General features: G+C 38.4%; 1 protein-coding gene across 1 annotated transcript in view; it reads right to left on the reverse strand.

Moving 5' to 3' along the window:
- The window catches only part of Grm3 (glutamate metabotropic receptor 3), a 216,273-nt gene extending 198,108 nt beyond the window's left edge, over nucleotides 1-18,165 (reverse strand). Inside the window, exon 1 of the mRNA XM_005083586.4 lies at nucleotides 17,319-18,165. The gene's annotated coding sequence lies outside the window, so the exon portion shown is untranslated. The remainder of the gene's footprint in view (nucleotides 1-17,318) is intronic.
- Between the last annotated feature and the right edge of the window lie 2,814 nt (nucleotides 18,166-20,979).

The raw sequence follows: 20,979 nt of genomic DNA on the forward strand, positions 1-20,979 counted from the left end.
ATATATATGTATATATATGTATATATATATATATGTGTGTGTGTGTGTGTATGCACATGTATATGCATGTGTGTTTATTACCATCTTTAATCTGAGTAAGATTGTGTGACACAGAGTATACTAAGATTAAAATATTAGTTATCTATATTTTGAACATATGAGGCCTTTGTCTCAGGACCTCTATAGATCCTTGTTTATGTATCTAATTCTCAAATATCCTGCTCATAAAATAGTCTGCTACTAGAAAATAAATGGCATACCATTAAATTTGAAATTGCCTGTTAAAAGTTATTGATAACTAACAAATAAAAATTTCCTCACATTTATTGATTATATTAAATCTGGTTCATCTCTACTGGCCTATTATACTTTATTAAAGAATGGAGATAGTATATCAGTTACTAGCTAATGGTGGTGTCTAGCTTCACTTGACTTATTAGGTGGATTCATGTTTTTTTATTTTTTAATTTTAATTTTAAATAGCTTGTTTTACATGTCAATCCCAGTTCCCTCTCCTTCCACTCCTCCCGCACTCCCCCATGCCCCCCAGCCTCCAAACAGACATCGTGTGCCTATAGCACAAAGAGGGATGCTCTCTCAGCCTGGACTCTTAGGGGAGTGCCTGGACCCTACCCTGAGTGAAATGACAGACTCTAGATATCCCCTATGAGGAAGGATTCATGTTTTTGAAGCCACTTAAAAAATACATCTTGTGATTTTCAGAAAAAACATTGACAAGCTAACTGTTTTTATTATGAAAAATTTTATGGATCCCTGCCATGTTTTCCAATACCATTTGAAAACAAAATGAAAGTCATCTTAACATGCTTTATTTTCATAATGATGCATTGTTTCCTAACCTCCAGGAAATAACATGAGAAAACTTGTTGGGAGTCTAGATGCCCGTGAGTATCTTCTGAATTTTCAAGCACTGAGCTTATAATTACTAACTGAGTCCTACACATATCTTATTTCCTAATTTCAAGTGGACAATGAACTGCTTGAGGTCATATTTTATATTACCAGCATATATTACAAGTGTGACACACAAATATGAATAAACATTTTTGAAAGAACAGCTAGGTGTGGCAAAGTATACTAAATTAATCAGAAGGACCTTACATGTGATAAGCGTCACTGACTCCATTCCCAGGGTTCCCTTTGTGGTCACCATCAGTCAGTAGTGTGGAAATCTTAGGACCCGCTCCAGTCATGATTTCAGGGAATCCCAAAGTTCTTTCCTACATAGATATTTCTCAGTTTTGCCGGCAATAGTAAATAAAGGACCATGGTGGCATTTACACTTCTTTTCTATTTGAGAATGTATGGCTTTAAAATTGAAAATAGAGGCCTATGATGGAAGGGGATTTTTTGCTGTTGTTTTTGTATCTTTCTATCCTGTTTAGAATAGTGTCAGGCTTGACATATGAGCTAAATCTATCCCTGTGGAATGTGAGAAAAAAAGAATACATGAAAAGTGCAATATACTACAGAATTAGCAAGGTAATGCCAATATTAACTATTATTAACAGTATTAATTAAATTACATGCAATATTAACTGAAGTGGTATGGCCCCACATAGCAATGCCCTATTTAGTTAAGTCAGAATTCTGTGCTTTTACCTTTACTATAAAAATAAGAAGCAGGGTTGAAATTTATCAGCAGATTCTCATATTTGCTCTTTTCTGTAGCTGCATAGACCACTTAATGCTCAGATAAATAAAATTTATACTAAATGTTTTTACAATCAAATTAATTAAGGTGTATGTGTCACAGTCTTCTCATTGATGAGTAAGTTTTGATTTTATTGCCAGGCTTCTGATGCCAATAAGGATCTTTGAGACTGTTTAAAACCAAATTATTGCCATAATGTTTCTAGAAATTCACCCTCTCTCTCTTCCTTTTGCTGGAAGAAGTTCACTACTGCTCTCTGTTTGTTTTGAGAATTGAAGCTTTCCAGTGAGCACAGGTGGTGTCAAGGACTACCTCTAGCTAGTGACTATGTATTGCAAACAAGCAAAAATTTTCAGTCTGTGAGAAATCTTCTCCTAGGATACATGGAAAATCAAAGTTAGCTAAACTGCACAATTAATTCATGATCACTTCTGAACAGAGAGAAAAGGTTGCTTTAAGCTGTTCTGCTCTCCTCTTAGGGACTTAAGGTCAGATTCAAGAAGGGAAATTGTTATTCTTTCAAAGTTGCCTCTCCTGATTTGTATTCCTGTAATTAGCTCCTCAGAACCTCTTCCTTTTTGACTTGTAAACTCGGCTTAATAAATCAATTCAAGCCTTAACCACATGTAAATATACCTGTTGGGATAGATGGACAGACAAGTGGCCAAAGCAGGGCAGATACCTTTCCTAGCCAAGGACTTCATCCATACATCAATTTTGTTTTTCTGTTACAAAAAGGAAATGCTAGGCCAGGTGGTGGTGGTGCATGCCTTTAATCCCAGCACTTGGGAGGCAGAGGCAGGCAGAGCTCTGTGAGCTCGATACCAGCCTGGTTTACAAGAGTTAGCTCCAGGACAGGCTCCAAAGATACACAGCAAAAACACGTCTTGGAAAAACCAAAAAAAAAAAAGTAAAAAATAAAATTGAAATGTTCCCTTAACCTAATATGGAAACAAATTTTTGAAAATCGGTTAAACTTCTCTCATTTTTCCCCGAGAAAATATAGAAGGCATTCCCTAGAGTCAAACAAACAAACAGTGGGCAATTATTAGAGCTCAAAAGAAAACCATAGTTAAAGATAAAAAAATAATGCATTAAAATTGGTTCTTTTAGGTCATCTAACTCCTAAGCTACTGAAACTAAAAGACTTTTGAAATCTAATTAAAAGCATAGGCTTTTATATATGGTTTCAATAATGCTAGCAAACTGATCAAATTTTTACTAAACTGCTAACTCATTAAGCTCAGAATAACAGCTGGTTTTTAATTGGTTTTTCCCTTTCAATGAAGGACTAACATCACTATTCCAAGCCTTTGCCCATTCTGCATTCTAGTGTTGAAATGCTTTCCCAGAAGAGGTGGTGCAGGCAGCTGGTCAAGTTCACAAGCTCTGGCCGCTCGTGGTAGGTCTATATCAGACCTGAGCCTGCAGTGTGTAGCTTGTGCTGCTGTTCAGTTTCCACCTCTGTGAAATGGGCATAATGATAACATCCACATCGGTGGGCAGATTGTGAGGAATAAATGAATACGTATAATTAAAATAACAGTGCCTAGAAAAGTGCACACTGTAAGCACCTGGTAAAAGTTATTCTTTATGATGCTCTCGTTGTCCTAAGAACACTGCATAAAATGCATCTGTGAAGAGACTAGGTTTCCTTGCAGAATGACTGAGACAGGCTCGGCAACTGAGTGGAACACCTTGGGGTATTATTTTCTGGCATTGCTAGGAATAAGTGTTGTGAGATGTGATTTATGAATCCATTTCTATGAAAATCTATGAAATGTACTTTTGTCCTTAAAAAAAATCCAAGGAGGAGGACATATGACCAGAAGCAGACAATTTTTTTGGAAAGTTTACTCAACTTCTTAGTTTTTATGGTTATTTTTCTTTATGTCTCATTAATCACACTTCAGTGTTTAAGGTGGAGTGAACAGATAGAATGTTTGCAGAGTGGCAGTTGAAGACTAAAGAAACATCTCTGACTGTTATTAATAACCTCAATAAGTTGGACAGCAACTAAAATTCAACTTTATATCTAGCGTTCATTTTTTTCTGTGTAATGGCTATGCATTCAGATTTTGGATGCTGAATTCTATCTTTTTTTATTGACAATGTTTACCTATAGGAATTGCATAGCTACAAGAAATATCAAAGTTCAACAGCACAATTTTAAAGATGAGCAAAACGAGCCCCAGAATGACTTGATTAACCGTTAATCTGTTCATTCAACACATACATATCGATCTTCTGCTATGTAGTACTTGATCTTCTGGGTAACAGACATACAGCTGTGAATGAGCTGTCCTTCCACGGCGTTGAGATAAACCATTGTAACCAAGTGTGAAGAAAAGGGAGAGTGACTAGTCCAAGCTGGGAAGAACCAACCTGCTACATAAGAGGTCAGAATGAGTACAGAACTTAATAGTGCCCGAAGGAGGGAGGGCAGGAGAGAGTCAGGCACTGGGCAGTCACAATGCTGTGGGAGGTTGAGGGATGCTAGTGGTGGTGGTTTGAGTACAATAAGAAGGGCGAGAGGAAAGGACCAGATATCAAGACGGACATGTCAATAACGTTGTGACTTTCCCAAGAACAATGAAAAATCTTTGGAGGGCTTTAAGCAAGAAATGACATCTAGACTTATATTTTAGACAGTTTGGTTAATTTTATTTACTTTTGTTTTTTTGCTACAGTCAGGTAGCTTATGACAATAGTCTCATAAGTCTGTAAGTGACTCCTTTCAGAGCCCTGGGGAAGGACAATGGTGACAGTCTATGGATAAGTGTTATTGTCAACGTTTCATAGAACACACTGGCTTATTCCTCTGTTTTGTTCTTAAAGGCTTTAAATTGTCATTTTTGTTCTACCTTGTAAGACAGGGTCTCCTGTGTAGCTCAGGACAGCTTCTAGTTCACAATCCTCTGAGTTTAAGTGCTGGTATTACACCTGTGTGCTGCTACCATTGACCTTTGTCTTACACACAAATTTCTTTGACAAATGGCCTTTTAAAAGTGTTCTCCCTTTTCTTTATTAAACAAGGGACTTGATATTACATGCTCTTTTCTGTTTGAAAAGGAACATGATTAGCTTAATTGTTTTGGCTGGTGTTTCTCACCCAACAGCTAATTCCTACCTATGAGGCTCCATTCATCTTTATGTCTGCCGGGTTCACTTCCCGTTTCCTATTCCCATTGCCGCTGCCCTAGTTTGGGCCATCATTACCTCTCACCTGGAGTGCTGCCATAACCCGCCAGCTCATCTCCCTGCCTCCCAAGCCTTTATTTCCTCATATTTATATTCATAGCGTGCTTCCAGATTTCGTCGTTCAAGTGGCTTTAGAGTCTTCTCTCTGCCTACGTGAGAAATCTTACCCATTATTCTATTTTCTGTGAGAGTTTTGCCTTCTATACTGACCCTGCCCTTGCCCTATCCCTTAAGTAAGCCAACTCATACTAGGAACTCCCACGTTTACACTGGTTCACAGTGGTGATCTCTTCTTCTTGAGAGCCAAACAAGTTTTCAGGGTCTAGGATGTGCAAACAAAATTTTCACCATGACTTCCACAGTTATGTTAAAAAGAAGTGTCGTGACCTTCTTGCCCTCATAGCTTAGATCTGAAACTTCCCTCTCATTGCAGTTACATATACACATGTTGCTGCTCTCCTGTGAGATTTTATCCTTGGACATGCACAGTGATGTGCCCTTCTCTCTGACCTCAATACATCACCTAATGCCTTGAAAGTAACAGACACTTAAAGATTTACTTCATTGGATTGATGTCCATGTTTTTCATAAAATATACATATGAAGTTATTTTGTTTGAGATGAAAAATGCCTTCAGGAAAATAATATAATTTCTGGATTGAAATTAAAAATGTAACAATTCTTATTTTTTAAAGTACAACATATGAAGGGCAGAAATTACATTAATATTTTAGCATGGAATGTGCCTACTGATTAAATTTAAAAAATTAAAATATAATTTATCCATTCATGAAATATTTATTAAATATTGATGTATGTCCCATTTATCATTATAGATTTTCTTATAAAAAGGTTATGAGACATCTTCTGATCCAGAATATAAATCCACCTTAAGTTTCTAGTCTCTGATTTGTATAAATCTTGATAGAGTAGTCTCCATATAAAACCTCTTTAAAAGTTATAAACAGTTACAATTTTGTATTAAAATTTTAAGGTTTATTTATGTTTATGAGTGTTTTTCTTGCCTTTATGTATATGTGTGCTTAATACCTTAGAGATCAGAAAGGGCATCAGATCCCCTGCTACTCGAGTTATGGATGTTTGTAAACCACTACGTGGATGCGAGGAAATAAACTCTGGTCCTCTGTAAGAGCAACAAGTGTTCAGCCACTGAGTCATCTATCTAGGCCCTATTTCTTATTTTCTTAAAGAAATTATAAAGAACTTTTAGTGTAGGGTAGGGGTGGTAAGCACTGGAAGGAAGAAGAATGAATGTATACTGCTAATGCACAATGTAGGCTGTGCGAAACCATCACACTGAACTCTCTAATTTGTATAACAGATGTGTCAATAAAAATATAGAGATGCGTTTTTATAAAAATGCTTATAATCGTTTCACTCTAACATGTGGTACTAAACACATATGGTTAACAAGCATTTGTTACAAAACTAGTACCTATCCTGGTCTACATAGCCAAGTTGGAAATGGTAAATATCCAAGGACATGAATGTCTTATATCTCATTGTGTCCTAAGGAAGGTAGCATTAGGAAATGCTTCTGGGGATCAAAGAGCACCAGGATTGTTACAGTTGCTAATGCTGTCCCAGTCTGGGAAATATGAGGGGACAGGAAGCACCAGCAAATAGCAGCTATAGCAGGGGATCTGTAGAAGAGATACTGATACATTGCTTAGGTCCTCAAACTTAAGAGTTTTCCCGAAATAGTGTGTGAGTATTTCCTGTGCATTGAACATCAGTCATAAATGAAAGGAACTCAATGCATAAGTGAGACCCAGATGGACGAGAGAGCTCCAACTATAAGAACTATGTGACATGGACTGCTGAAGGAGCAAGAGATGAGGAGGTGTGGTTTGAGAAAAGAGGTGCTGAACCCTCAGCAAGGAAAAGGAATTCCCATACATGTGTGTGCTCACACACCCCCAATACTTACTTAACCTTCAGAATTTAGGGTCATGGAATGTGTTATGACTGTCAGATAAGAACTTTGTCCCCATACCCATGTTACGTTCCAACCCAAACTTTGCTGATGTCTAGAGTCAGAAACAGCAGCAAAGAAGTATAACCCCTGGGAGCATGCAAACTTTCTTTTCCAGATGTTAACCCCAAATCGTCTCCTGCTGTCATGGAGAAAATTCTTACCTGTAGTGTGTGTTCAAAGTTTCAATCATTATATTGGTCTAGGCATACTAATTTCTTAATGAAGGCTATTTAGGAGTTAAAGTTTCATATTGTTTTATTACAAAGCATATTTTACTTAGTAGATCTTAATAAGAAAATGAAAATAAACTTAATATACTATTCTACCTATCTTCTATGCCTGCCAAAATGTGATTTACTATTAAGGCCTGTGTAAGACTGCATAACATGCTTTGAATAAAATTTTGATAAGACAGATGAAAACATCATAGACTTTGATGACTACAAAATTAGATTTAAATATAAGTTTGTAGAAAGGAGGAAGAAAATACATTCAAAATGAAGTTGTAACTACATTGATGCACAAGGCCTATCTTGGGTGTAAGCAGAAAGCAGATGCTGGTATTGAGGAAGACAGCCAGAAGTTATTTTTAAGTGATGCATTTCCATTTAATTCTTTGAAAACCAAGGCATGGAATGGAAAAGCTAGCTATGTATCAGGATTCTCCCTTGGGAGGATGCTTCTGTGATTGAACCTGGGGCCTCACACATGCTAGGAAGAATTCTGTATCATCAAGTGCGGTTGTTTTAACAAAAAGGGCACCTATAGGCTCACAGCGAGTGGCACTATTAAGAGGTATGACATTGTTGGAGTGTGGCCTTTTTAAAGGGAATGTGTCACTTGGGGTGGGCTTTGAGATTTCAGAAGTTCAAACCAGACCCAGTCTCTCTCTGTCTTCCTGCTGCCTGCCAATCAGATGTAGAACTGTCAGCTGCCTTTAGCCCCATGTCCACTGGCGTGTCACCATGCTTCCTGCCATGATGACAGTAGACTAACAAATAGAGAAGAAAGATGCCAACTGGGCTAGGATTGGACAGTGGTACAAAAGAAGATATACACTGTCATGAGGGAGCAGCCAACAGAAGTGGACTATATAGCAATTCCAAGATTTTAAACTACTTCCTTGAGACCTGGAATCCATAACTATGAGGGAATGAAATGCTGTGTGGTGATGATGGATTTTGGCTATAAAGCCTGATGCGTAGGGAGCCTCCTGTAGAAGAACCTTCCCCAGGTGACCCTGTAACCAACAAAAGGTCAAGAAAGCCAGCTCTGCTGGAGCCAGTGTGATTTTCAACAGTGAACATTGTGATGTCAGAGATTCTCGGACTTTAACAATGTTTTAAAGTATGGGAGTCTAGGTTTTAGTTCGCTGTCTTTACGAATTTGAGTGAAGACAAAGTTGTGAAGACTCCCTGGGAGCTGAACCTGGTAGGACAGTCTGAGACCCCGGTACCCTCTGCTGCTCATCCGTCATTCTCTCTTCAGCATTTTCCCATGTGGGTCCGAGCGCTGCTTAGGAAACTACTTTTGTGAGATCTGCCAACCTCATCTAAGCAACCATTCACTTGAATGCAGTAGAAGCAGAGTGGCAAATGTAACTTGCCAAATGAGGTTCTCCCCACCTCTGCTGCCCTGCAAATTTGGAGGGGATGGAGAATTGGGACCAAACAATGTTTTCTTATGTCCCTTAGATAACAAAAATATATCCACAAAGACAATATCAATTTGAAGAGGATAGAGACAAATGAGGTTTCTGATCTTCCAAAAAGAAATGATGTTTTCGCTAATTCATTATTTAAAATGTCAGTAATTTTGTTTATAATAACTCAATATTATAGTAAAGTTGAAGAATAAAGAAAGGAAGAGGTTTTCTAATATGAAGCCTATAGAAAGGATGATGCCTTGTAAGTATGTATTTTAGAAGAATTTTCTACAGGTAACAGAATAAATGCCTTTGAAATGAAAATATGAAATTTTTAGATAGTTGACTTGCTCATATAGCTCATAGAAATTGCTCTATTAGTTGAGCTTAATTAATAAATAATTGGCTTGTGGAATTCAGACAACTGGTTAATCCAATTATACTATAGTGATGCGGTAAATAATTTGGTACAAACAGTTTACAGAATGTTCTCTGTAGGGCCATAATTCCATGCTAAATTGATATGTTCTGAATGCTTAAATACCTCCAAAATTCACAAGCTAAATAGTTTATTGTCAATATGATAGTATCTACAGATGAGGTCCTAGGGTAGTATGTATTATGGCAGAGTTCTCATGACAGGACTACTGTCCTAGGAAGTATTAGCGACAGAGTTTTCTCTTCTTCCCTCTCACCTGTGGACACAGCAAAAGAGCATCATATTGAAAAGAAGGTGTATACCAAATCTGCTGGTAATTTGACCTTGGAGAACTTACTGTCCAGAATTGGTTTCCACTGTAATATTTTATTATAGTGTTCTGATAAGACTAATTGAGAAATGTTACTTAAGCTTGAGTTATTTTCTCACAAATAATCTGAAGCTTTTTCCATATGTGGATTATTTAATCCAAGCTCCAACTGTGTTTGCTTCAACTAGTCTGGGCTGTGTCTATCCCAATATTCTTCATGTTAAATGTTGGCTTTTTTAGGTGATTCTTTGTTAAGTGCTGTTTGTGGAAGAGGTAGCAGGTGACTGCCTTGTGTACCAGGACAGACACTGTAGCTGACATTCTCTCTCCTTTTTTTTTTTTTGAAAAATTCCAACTTTTTACATCTGAGGTGCCACCAGCTTCTGTTCCGAATCACACAGTGAGGTCATAGCTAAGATCTTAGAAGAAATACGGGGAAGATGAGTGCTGCATCACTTAATCTTTTCCTTGGAAAAGCTTCCCTTGTTCAAGTGATGGTCTATCTCATCCCAAATGGGTAAATCCTGAGCGTTTATGAAGGACGCCTTATCTTCTATGGAACAGCAGTGAAGGCAAATCTCCATATTCCTTAAACATACCTACCAAGCTGGGGTGAAGTTAGTTTTCTAAAAAATAGCCCTGATGGTTCAGTTTTTTTTTCAGATTATGTACACTAGAAGGATTTAGAGATGTATGCTTTTGTACTTTTTGAATGAGATACTTTAGCTTACAATATTGGAATTTCATGAACCAAGGTAGATAAAAGAAGACATAGTTTACATTTCTCAAATAATTTTCCAAAGGACAGGCACTGGTCATTTATGTGTCTAAGTGAGGTGTGAGCTGGCCATCACTATCCCTGAGCTTGACTGAAATCACTGTGATTAAGGAATCAGTAAATAGAGGGTCTCTACTTTTCAAAAAATAATTGAAATGTTTCAAAATAGAAACAGTTAATTATATTCCTCAGATCTCATTTTCTCTTTGAGGAAGATACAAATTCCAACTGTTTCTGACCTTGCACTTCCATCTCTCAAATTGGCATGTATTTTGACATATTTTTGAAAGCAGTTTCCACTTTGTTGTATTCACTAACACATGGTGTATCGAAGCTGCTAAGTAAAATACAAAATATTACTAATAATCTATCTGCTGTGTATTATTTATGATCAAAGGAAACGGGTTTCTCCAGATGAAGAGACAGTTCTGGGATATTCAAGATATCTGGGATATTTTCCTTCTTTCCTTCCTTCCTTGCTTCTTCCTTTTTTTTAAGTTCACACACAAATCATGATACAAGAAGGATCTTTGTGTAAAGACTCATTTTTCAGGAATTTGTTGTTATGACAATAGGTATATATCTATACAAATAAGACAACTTGTTTCTTGCTAGTGAGAAAGCACTCAGGTCCAAGACTCTGAGATGAGATCTTTTATAGGGCAGTCCTATGGATTGAGCAGGTCACTTCGTTTCTCTTATTCTTAGTGCACTATCAAGTGGGAATTCCTGTGCCCTTCTGATACAGGCTGCTGGATATATTACAGATTAACACCCCAGTGCATAAACATACTGAGACTTACACAAAAACGAACTGTTAAAATTCCAGCTGGAAAGATTAACTTAATCAAAGCTTTACTCATCTACAGAACACCTTTTCCAGCTTGTCTACCTGGCAGAAAATAATTATGCTGTAAGAGACAAGAGAACACTTTAGTCCTAACAGGCAGAGGGGCTGTCTACCTTCTGGTTCTTCCAGAGACTGTATTCTTGTCACTTCGTTTGTTTTTGCAGACTGTGCATTGAAATCAGCCTCCAGGAAATTTATTTATTTATATATTTTCAGAACTGGTATTTATTTATCAGCTTGTTAACAAATCTATCATCTTTCCAGATAGTTACAATTCTCTGATTTTGCTTAGACATGTTTAATTATAAATAATGTTCAGTTTATTTCTTCCACCATATTTCCTTGTTTTTAGGAAGGGTTTTGTTTAGGGGTAGATGATGCCTTGGCCTGTAGGATCTTTTCTGGGTCCCATTCATTGCTCTTTGTTTCCTTTTTTTGGAAGCATGCCCCTTCATTTGAATCTCAAAAAAGAAAAAAGATTTGTTGAATAAAAGGAAGCATGGCAAGGAAATAAACTGGGTGGCAATGTATTTTGAAATATAGTTGACAAAGTTTATCTTGGACTTAGAAATAAGTTTTGATTCTTGTTGAGTACCCTCACTTAGGCAAGAGACTGTATCTATTAGACACCATTTCTTCTGTTAAAAGGATCCCACAGTATCTTCTTGACTCACTGAATTGTTTTAACAATAAACCAGATGATCCTTTCTATGTTATAGTAGAGTTCTTAATAATGGTCAATAATGGTCTATTAAGGACATGTTATTGGTTTTGTCTTCCTATAGAATCTAGCACAGTATTTCTAGAGAGTGCATGTGTGTCTGTGTGTGTGTGTGTGTGTGTGTGTGAGAGAGAGAGAGAGAGAGAGAGAGAGAGAGAGAGAGAGAGAGAGACAGAGAGAGAGAGAGAGTATACAAGTCTTGAATCCAAATATGTTAAATAAGGAGGCCACTTTTTCTTTTGGTTGAAAGTTTTGATAATTCTACTTTTTGTTTCTTTCTGTGTATTTGTGTGGATGTGTCTTTGTGAGTATGTGTGCACACATATGGACTAGTGTGAATTTATTTGTATTTGTGTGTGTAAACCGATGCACATACATGTGGAGTTGAGAGATCTATGTTTGATGTCTTCCTTAAAAAATTTCAGCTTTATTTTTGGAGAAGTCTATCATTGAACACATAGCTTACCCATATGGCTACACTGACTGACCAGGGAGTGCACAGTTTCACTCATCTCCATCTCTGTCTTCCCAGCTCTGGGATCACAGGTGTATGCTGTCATGTCTGGCTTTTATGTGAGCACCAGGAGAGGAACTCGGGTCCTGTGCTTGAGTGGCATGTGTTTTTATGGACCAGACAATCCCCTAGGCCCTTACTCGTAACCCCCGAATTTAATATTTTGAGCAGTTTCAGCTTTACATATGCTTATGAGTTTTTGTATATAGCACGTTTTTGCTCTCACTACATACTCTAAATCTTATTTTGTTCTTAACAGGTGCTAATAAATACCTTTTCATCAGTTGTTTTGCTAATAGTTGACTTCTCTGGTTGTATTCTTTCTCTTAATAGAATATTTTTAAAAAATATTCCATATGCTGTTAAATTTGTCACTGGTTTTGAAATTGTTATCTTAGTATTCCAGTGCTGTATATACTGGTTGTAAATTTTTGAAAACGTGCATCTAGATTTTCAAACTTCTATGTTTGGTGAATATATATGCTTGTCCAAATGACCCTCTCTCTCTCTCTCTCTCTCTCTCTCTCTCTCTCTCTCTCTCTCTCTCTCTCTCTCTCTCTCTCTCTCTCTCTCTGACAACAAACTAACAATAAAAACAACAAAAGACAATGATAATAAGATTACATTCTGACAAGGAACTAAACATGAAAACTGCTTATGCTTTCTGAGGACCTACCATCTACATATGTAGCTATGTTTTGAAACATGCTGTCTTGGTGTAGACTTTGCATAGATTATATGTGAACATTTTCTAAGTGTATTTGTATACTTAAAGAACAATGTGCAGTTTTCCACTTTTATAACGGGACTGCTAATGTGATAAAAAATAAAGTCTATGTAGAGTGTCACTTCTGAGATTGCCTCTCTGGTTCCAGGGTGAAATCACAAATATATTAATGGCCTACTTTTTCTGTACCAAGAAAATTGATTTTCCCTTTGTTTCGAAGGAAAATCATTTTGAGGGTACTCACAATTATGTGATGAATGGCACTATAAAAAACACTTTAGGACTTCCGAAGGGACAATACTGACTTAAAAATTGTTTGTTCTATGCAATCCAACTCAATTCCCTTAAAAGTAGAGTTAGTTTTATAATGGCCCTTCTCCCCATCGTTTTCACAGTCTGCACGGATGTTTCTGTGTACACTCTAATGCCCAGCGATGTGGAAAGACAGCAGCACACGTGCTTTTGGCTGCTGATTCACCTCACTCAGAGTCAGCACTGTCTGCATTTGCCAAGTGTACCTCTACTGTCTAGCAAAGCTTGCATTTCAATGCCTGGGACTGGGAGAGACAATTGAGTGGGAGGGTGAGGCTACCGAGATATTTTCTGGAGAATCTCATAGAAGCCTACACAAGGATGTCTTGGAACCAGATTTTAAATGAACAAAACAAAATCCTGTTTTTTCCCCTTGTGGTTATTTCAGGCTTTTTATTTTTAAAGTAACCTTCACATATGGTTCCTCCATATAAGCCTAAATATATTTTATGTTGATATATGCATGATGTGAGCTTACTTTTCATGATACAGAACACTGAATAATGTGTTCTTAATTCTGGTCTTTTCAGTTTGTATCAATTTGAAGGGGCCACTGAAAATTCTAACAGAATTGTTTTGCTGAGTTCACACTCAGCTAACTTATATACACTATTACATTCTTAGCACATTTTATTAATTATGGAAATCACTTTCATTTCAGTATTGGGATTTACATGACAACAGCTTCTTGGACTCATTGGAGCATCTGATCAGAGTGTCACAAAACTCCCTTGTAGTGTGGGTGGTGAAAGGGCTCTGTTGACAACAAATTTGCAATGAAAATTTCTCATAAGTGTGCAACCACTCAGAACATGAGTTAGGAAAGATTATCTGCATTCTCACACAGGTCACTAATGTCAGGAAAGGCAATTTCCCCTCTCTTACATTAGTCAGATAAATTGTGATGACATATAGTCACACATATACCTGTATATGACCCAATGCCTATATATTATTGAGCAAAGATGTAGATATAAAATTGGCACCATGTGTTCTCTTATGTAATCATGTATTTTTCAAGTCCTGTATAAATGTTGAATTATGATGCTAAATTATACAAGAGGATGAAGTAGCCCAGAGGAATAAATGACAAAGAGTTAGTAATAAGGTAAATCACAGTCATGGAAGAATTAGGCCAAATATCACAAAATTCTTAATAGAGAGAACAATATGAAACAGTGTTTCAAAAATCTGGAAGAAATCATTTCATGAGCCATTAAAAATCAAGTGGACTAAAGCACTCCAAAATCCAGTAATTCTGTAGCGACCTAGACTACATTAGACATGGCAGGAGGAAGATGACCTAATGGTTTGTGTGGTCTCGGTTGCTATGATTATATTCATTTTGTGTGCTTAGTCTCAGTAAATAATCCTTTACACTGATTCTCGAAAGCAATTTCAACAAAATTCATCTATGTAGAATTGGGTGCATTTAGCAGACTCTCAAAAGAAATGGAAATGAACCAATCAACTCAGCATAAAACTGAACAGAGAGACAAATGTGTGTAAACATCAGCCTCCTTTTAGGAATTGCCTCTGCAGAAGACAAGTCTTAACCCTAAAGCTCTGATCATATTCCACCACGTAGAAATGTAACCTGTGCCCTTCTGTTTTAGGCAAAGAAGTTAGGAAATTTTTCTTCATCTTAATGTCTTCTTGATATGATGCTGAGTACAGAAAACAAAATGAATTATTTATCCCTATGCAAGTAGACTACATCTTGATAGCTACTTGCTAGAACCCTCCAAAGATTTCAGAACTTATGATTGCAAGAACGGACACAAAGAAGGGATCATTTAAGTTGAAAATAAAGATAGAGTTGAAAGAGGAGGAGAACATTCCTAGGGCAGTTGTAAATTATTACTGCTGTGAATCTTACAGGACTAGAGAATCCTAGACTCTTTCTGATTGATCCCCTGTCATGAAGCAGAGAAGTGAAACAGGTGACCTTTTGATGCTCTGGATCTTTCACTCAACTAGGTACAATGAAGAAAAAAAAAGAACACTTCTTTTTCTGCTATCTTTGCATTTGTTCAGCTCACCAATTTTAATTGCAACGACATGAAATCAAAGAAGTACTGTTGATGTTAGGCGATATGGAAATAAGTAACAAGATACACTTTTTTCCCATCTGTGTACTATCACTTTTAAAATATGGCCATCATACACACATGAGTGAGTCACATAGCATGTATTTTTATTATTTATAAAATCTGTTGCCTATCCACACATTTTCTTAATCAACTGGTGACATATAACTGAAAAACACTATGCACTTTCAATAGAAAAGCAGATCTTTCCTTTATGCACTGACAAGTTTATGAATTAACTTGCACATTATATTGGTAATGATATACTTTACAGAGGTAGATGTTCACACCATTTTCAGGGGAGGGGGTGAGTGAGGTTGGACTTAACATTACAAAGTTTTCTTGTCATAATGTTTTAGACCCTATGAATGTAAATACAGTTTTCTTTGTTTCATATGTGCTAGAATACATCTCACAATTTCTTCTTGAGTCATTTGGTATCATGAGCACTTCAAGTATCACTTAGCATATAAATCAAGATAGCCCAGGGCATGCCTATTTGAAATATCTGTGTATGTCTTATGGGAAATCAGAACCTAAAGGTGTGGACAGCTCAAACCTACAGGTGTGGAGCAATCTTCATAAAAGCAAGGCATTGCTATTACAGTGTGGAAAATGCCACCTTAATAAGGTCTGCTGCACATTAGCTTTCAGGTTGTCAAATTATATTGGAGTATTTTTACAAAAAAGGTAAATAACAGTATAGAATCAGTTTCCTCAATATCTTTGGTAGGGATGTTATCCACAGGCATCTAATGTAATGGAAACTGAATGTTTTGTGTAATGCTGATATCCAATACACTTATACACACAATACTATTCAAATAACAACCTCAGACTGTGATGAGATAAACCAAAGCCAATTTAGAAACCGAGACAGGTAATGAATATGTCCAAAGGGATGGTATTCCCCATCCCCACTCCTGAACAAAGTAGTCAAATGAACGACAGTTCTGGGGGCTGGGAGCACACAGAAATTCAAGCAAGGAAACTCTAACCCACTGGTTGGGGGGCTGACGATACTAATCTCAAGTCACAAGCATATGAACTTGCAATGCACCAATGTGTGATTACATTGGGCATGCATTGGGTATGTGTACATTCAGGGTATTCATAAACATATCTATTACTATTCGAATAAGAGTAGAACTATCCTACAAATAAATTAGTTGAATTGGTGACCACACATCTTGAGAAAAAGTGTATTATTTGTTTACAGAATTTGCAGTACTCTAAGATATTTTGGACGAAGGTGTTCACCCCTTCAGACTGTCTCATCCTGAAGAGAGACTTGCAAGCTGGTTACCTCTTGGGGGAACTAGAAGGAGATCTAAGTGAAATTCCGAAGAAATCAGCTTACTGGATATATCACCTGGTCTATTTTTGGACCGCGGGTCTCCCGCCCTCTCTGAGTTATCTCACTGTCAGATAAGAAAATGGAACAGGATCAATGGTGAGATAGGCTTTGAGTCTGGTTCTCTCTTTCCCCCTTAAGTAAAAAAGAGCAAAGGGTAGCAAGTTAGGGGTAATTTCCAAGCATGCTTGCGGGTGTGTGAACCCCTGTTTGCCCCTGTCTGCGGAGCTCATTCTGGTAGCTCAGGGGTCCTGCTGACTGCTACCAACCTCGCCTGGCAACCTCCACACCCACATGGAGCTACCAGCGTGTCAAATGCTCATCACACGGCTCCTGTGCACAAAGCCTTATAAGCCCCCAAGCAAAGGAATCTTGAGCTCAGCTTAGAGCTGGATGGAGGCGGTTGGCGAATGAGACCTGTCTCTCTAATTAGTCCCTGTATCTCTCGCTCCCTGATCACAGATCTATGCTCCGAAATTGGCCTCTTCCTGGAGGGACAGTAGCGCGCGCACACACAAACTCTCTCTCACGCACACCCACATCGCTCCTGTGACCCACGTTTTTCCATCCCTGGCAGATATGTAGAGACCGGTCCATGCTCTGCCTCAACTTTCCCCGCTTTGCCTGCCCCACGCGGTACCCGAGCTCCTGCACCCTCGCTGGGCGCCCTCCAGAGGGACACGTCCCCCTCTGGGCTTCTTACCTCGTACCGTCAACTCCTGGCAGGAACTGGAGCTGACCGCGGTGGCAGAGGCGGTGAGCCTGCACCCAAGCTCCAGCTCATGGTTGGTCCTCTTCATCCGACACAAAAGAGGGAGCCTGCTGCCTTTGTCCTTTCTAAATCCAAGGGAGAACTTATTTTGCCCCTGAAATGGCCAAGTTGTGCGCGAAGCTTCCTGTCACAGTGCCCCTTGCCCCCGCCCCCGCCTGGCTGCGCGTTGGACCACTGCCCGGTGGCCCAGCATCCAGGCCTCCGAGTCAAGGAGGAGTGGGAAAAGGGAGGGTTGGAGGAGAAGAGCGGGAGGAGGTTGGCAAGAAGGGGACCCAGTGGTCTTCAGCAGAAGGGAGGGGAGCTTCAGAGCCCAGTCGCCCTCCTCCTCTTTGCAGCCAAACCCACTTCCTAGGCTCAGAAGCAACTTTCCTTCACCTTGGCCAGGCTGAAACAGTCGCGTCTAATTGGGACTCAGGCAGAGAGGCACGGACCTTCTGACATCCTCTCATTCTCTTTTTCCTTTCCCTCCCCCCTTCTTCCCTCGGTTTATAGGGGGTGTATCTGCAGAGTCTTCAGTGAGCTACTGTACCTAGACCGAGGGTTACAATACGGAAAGCCTGGCTGGATTGCCTGCTGACTTCTCTGCCTCAAGGTTTGCAGCCCTTAGGCAACGCATGCAAAGGTCGGCCAATTTCGGAGCAGTGGCGTGAAGGGGCGTGGGGAGGTAGAGAGGGAGGTGGCTCCAACTTCGAAGCTCTGCTAGGGCTGAGGGCACGCGGGTGGGCAGGGACCCACACTCAACCCTAGTAAGAACTCTTCTGTGGTCCCAGTGTAAAGGGCTGGCCACACTTGGAGGAGACAGCGAAAGAGGGAGCAGTGTGAACGAGTCAACCCGGGAGGCCGATACGCAGCTCTGCCCCACACGCGGTTCAACTAACTGCACATTGCGAGCCCCTGAGGAGGCTTGTGCTGCACAATCTCTGGGTCAGCAGGGAGGGAGACGCTCCTGTTTCCTAGCAACGCTCATCAATCTTCTCGGGATAGCTCCCTCCGAAGGAATTCGATTGGACAGCCCCTTGAGAGAAGCCACGCCCCTTCAAGAATGCTGGGCTGCTGCTTTTTCGCATTCTCCCAAATTTCTTAGGCGGAGAAAGATTCTAGGGAAGTGCTGAGATAATCTGTTCTTTCTGATCTCCGGCGCAACCACACTGCCCCCCTGGAACCACCCCTTCCCATTCCCACATTAATCTTTCTCTAGCCCTACTTCTTGGTTAGCAACGTCTCCACACAATCCTTTCTTTCGTTCTAAAATTAAATAAATAAATACCTTAAATCGGTGACGTAGGCACAAAGGAGAAAAAGGCACACGGAAATAGCTTTAATAGCCTGCAAGCTACAGATAGCATCCTAAAGAGAAAAACCCAGGCTTCCATTCTTTGATTAGCTATGCACTGTGTTTAATTTCAAAACTGAAATTCATTAATTTTTCCACCCTGACGTACTAACTTTGTACTAACCAAAGACTGAGTTATATGAAGCCAGAGACAATTAAACAGAACGCTTTAAATGCTTCATTATCCTTTGATATTTGATGGTAAGTTGTTTAGCAACTATTTTCTTTTGTAACCCAGCCAGAACCCTTAAACTACAGAAGTACTTTGGTACTGGTTCCTTTAGAAGGATGCTGATATTTAAAAGATACACGTCCTTACATAGTTCGTTGTGCCTACCACTAAATCTAAAAATTTAGATATATTAAAAAACAAAATGCTGTTATACAGTGAACTGTTTAAAATGCCCATTCTCAGTGGCCTTTTATTTCTGAAGTATAGCAGAAATGGCAGAAGGAAAAGAAAATGACTTTTCCTTTGTGTTTCATTACAAGTACTTAACATGTGCTATTCACCACAAGCCTATTAGAACTTTGTGAGACAACTTTTGATGATTTCCATTTAATAGATTCATGGACATCAAGGAACAAGGACATGGACAATGGGAGCGATGAAGATTTGCATATTGTTGGGAAGCCATACTGGCAGGGTTTGGGCCCTTATAGAATGTTCCAGAAAGTATCATCTCAGTTGTAAAACCTTATCATGCAATCAGTTGAAATTAAGAATAGAAGAGATCCGATGATTTCATCTCATTAAAAAAGAAAAGTTGTGCTTGCGAAGGGATGTGCTCATGTCTGGGATGGTTGTTTCTCTGTAGTCAGCTTGTAGGCTGCATACCTGCAAGAAGTGATAAGTGAAGAGGAAGCTGACATTATTTAATGCCCATTATTTGAATTTGAATTTTTAGTTGTTCACCTTTCCTAACACTCTTCTAACACTTAACTTGAGAAAAAAACAAAGACTACCTCAGTGCTGCTATCTATAAACCAGATAAATTACTCATATCTTAGATTATCAAAACTTATTCCTTACAAGTAGTCTATAAATATTAATTATGACTATTCCTCCCGGGTTTGTAGTTAACTGATGACATTTGTATTGGTGAGCATATAGCATACTTAATTGAAAACAAATTAGTCTTGACCTTTAATGCTTACTTCACGATTTAAAAAGATGACTGAATGGAATAGAGCTCAATTTTAATGTTTATTTATTAGTATATTCATTTTAAGAGTTAAAACCCTTAAGGGATAGAGCTAACCAGTAACTGCTGACTAGATGACATGGTGTTTAAGAAATATATTCTTTATCTTCCCCATCCTCCTCAAGTATTGTATTTGGCTCCATGTTTAATCAATTATTATTCACCCTTAAGTACCTCTGGTGTAACATTTTCATATTTATCAAATCTTTTTCAAGTCAAATGCATGTTTAACATTTCAGCTCCTCTTTCTAGGTAATATTTTTTACTAATTTGTTTAAACTTTACTAATTCATGTGCATTTGTATGGATAATTAATCATGTTTAATCATTGTATTTCTCCCTATGACTTTTCACAGTTAGCGTTCTGCTTTCTTGTGCATTGTTGATTCAAATACGCCACATGAAGTATACCACCTTTACAAGTGGCACCCAAAGTGGCCAACTTTAATTTCAGACTTCCCTGTGCTCTCTTGTCCTTTATCTGCCATTACTAACAGTCCTTCTTGCCTAATCTCCATGGACTCAACCATTTCCTTGTGATTTCTGCTGATAGTCAGGAATGTGTTGTTCTTTTGATCGTGTGTGATAATAAGTTAGCCAGTTCATACAGCACAATTTCAGCACATGACTGCCCTCTGGTTGGATTTCCCATTCTCATGTCACTTCCCAAGATCAGGTTTGGGTTTGTCAAATGACTGCCTGACCTTCCCGACCACTTTGCATATTACTTGTCTCAGCCTTCATTCATTTGTTCCATCTGCTCAGTGAATACTACCTTTCTTTGTAGAACTTTTTTTTTAACCTATGATAATACAGCTATGATCAGTTCAGTGAAAAAGATAAATCCTCTCACATATACCATATATATATTTATGTATACATATATACATATACATATGATGAATTTACTTATAGGCTCCCGAATTTATATGTGGCATCCTTCATTTACTTTTTCACTCTTTTCCAAAATCTTCTTACTTCTTAGATTATCTCTGAATTTTAAATTTGATTATTATTACACAACATGAAAGTGAAAATACTTGTTTTGAATGTT

The sequence above is a fragment of the Mesocricetus auratus genome, unplaced genomic scaffold (assembly GCF_017639785.1).
Source record: "Mesocricetus auratus isolate SY011 unplaced genomic scaffold, BCM_Maur_2.0 Super-Scaffold_100019, whole genome shotgun sequence".
In the NCBI taxonomy this organism is placed as follows: Eukaryota; Metazoa; Chordata; class Mammalia; order Rodentia; family Cricetidae; genus Mesocricetus; species Mesocricetus auratus.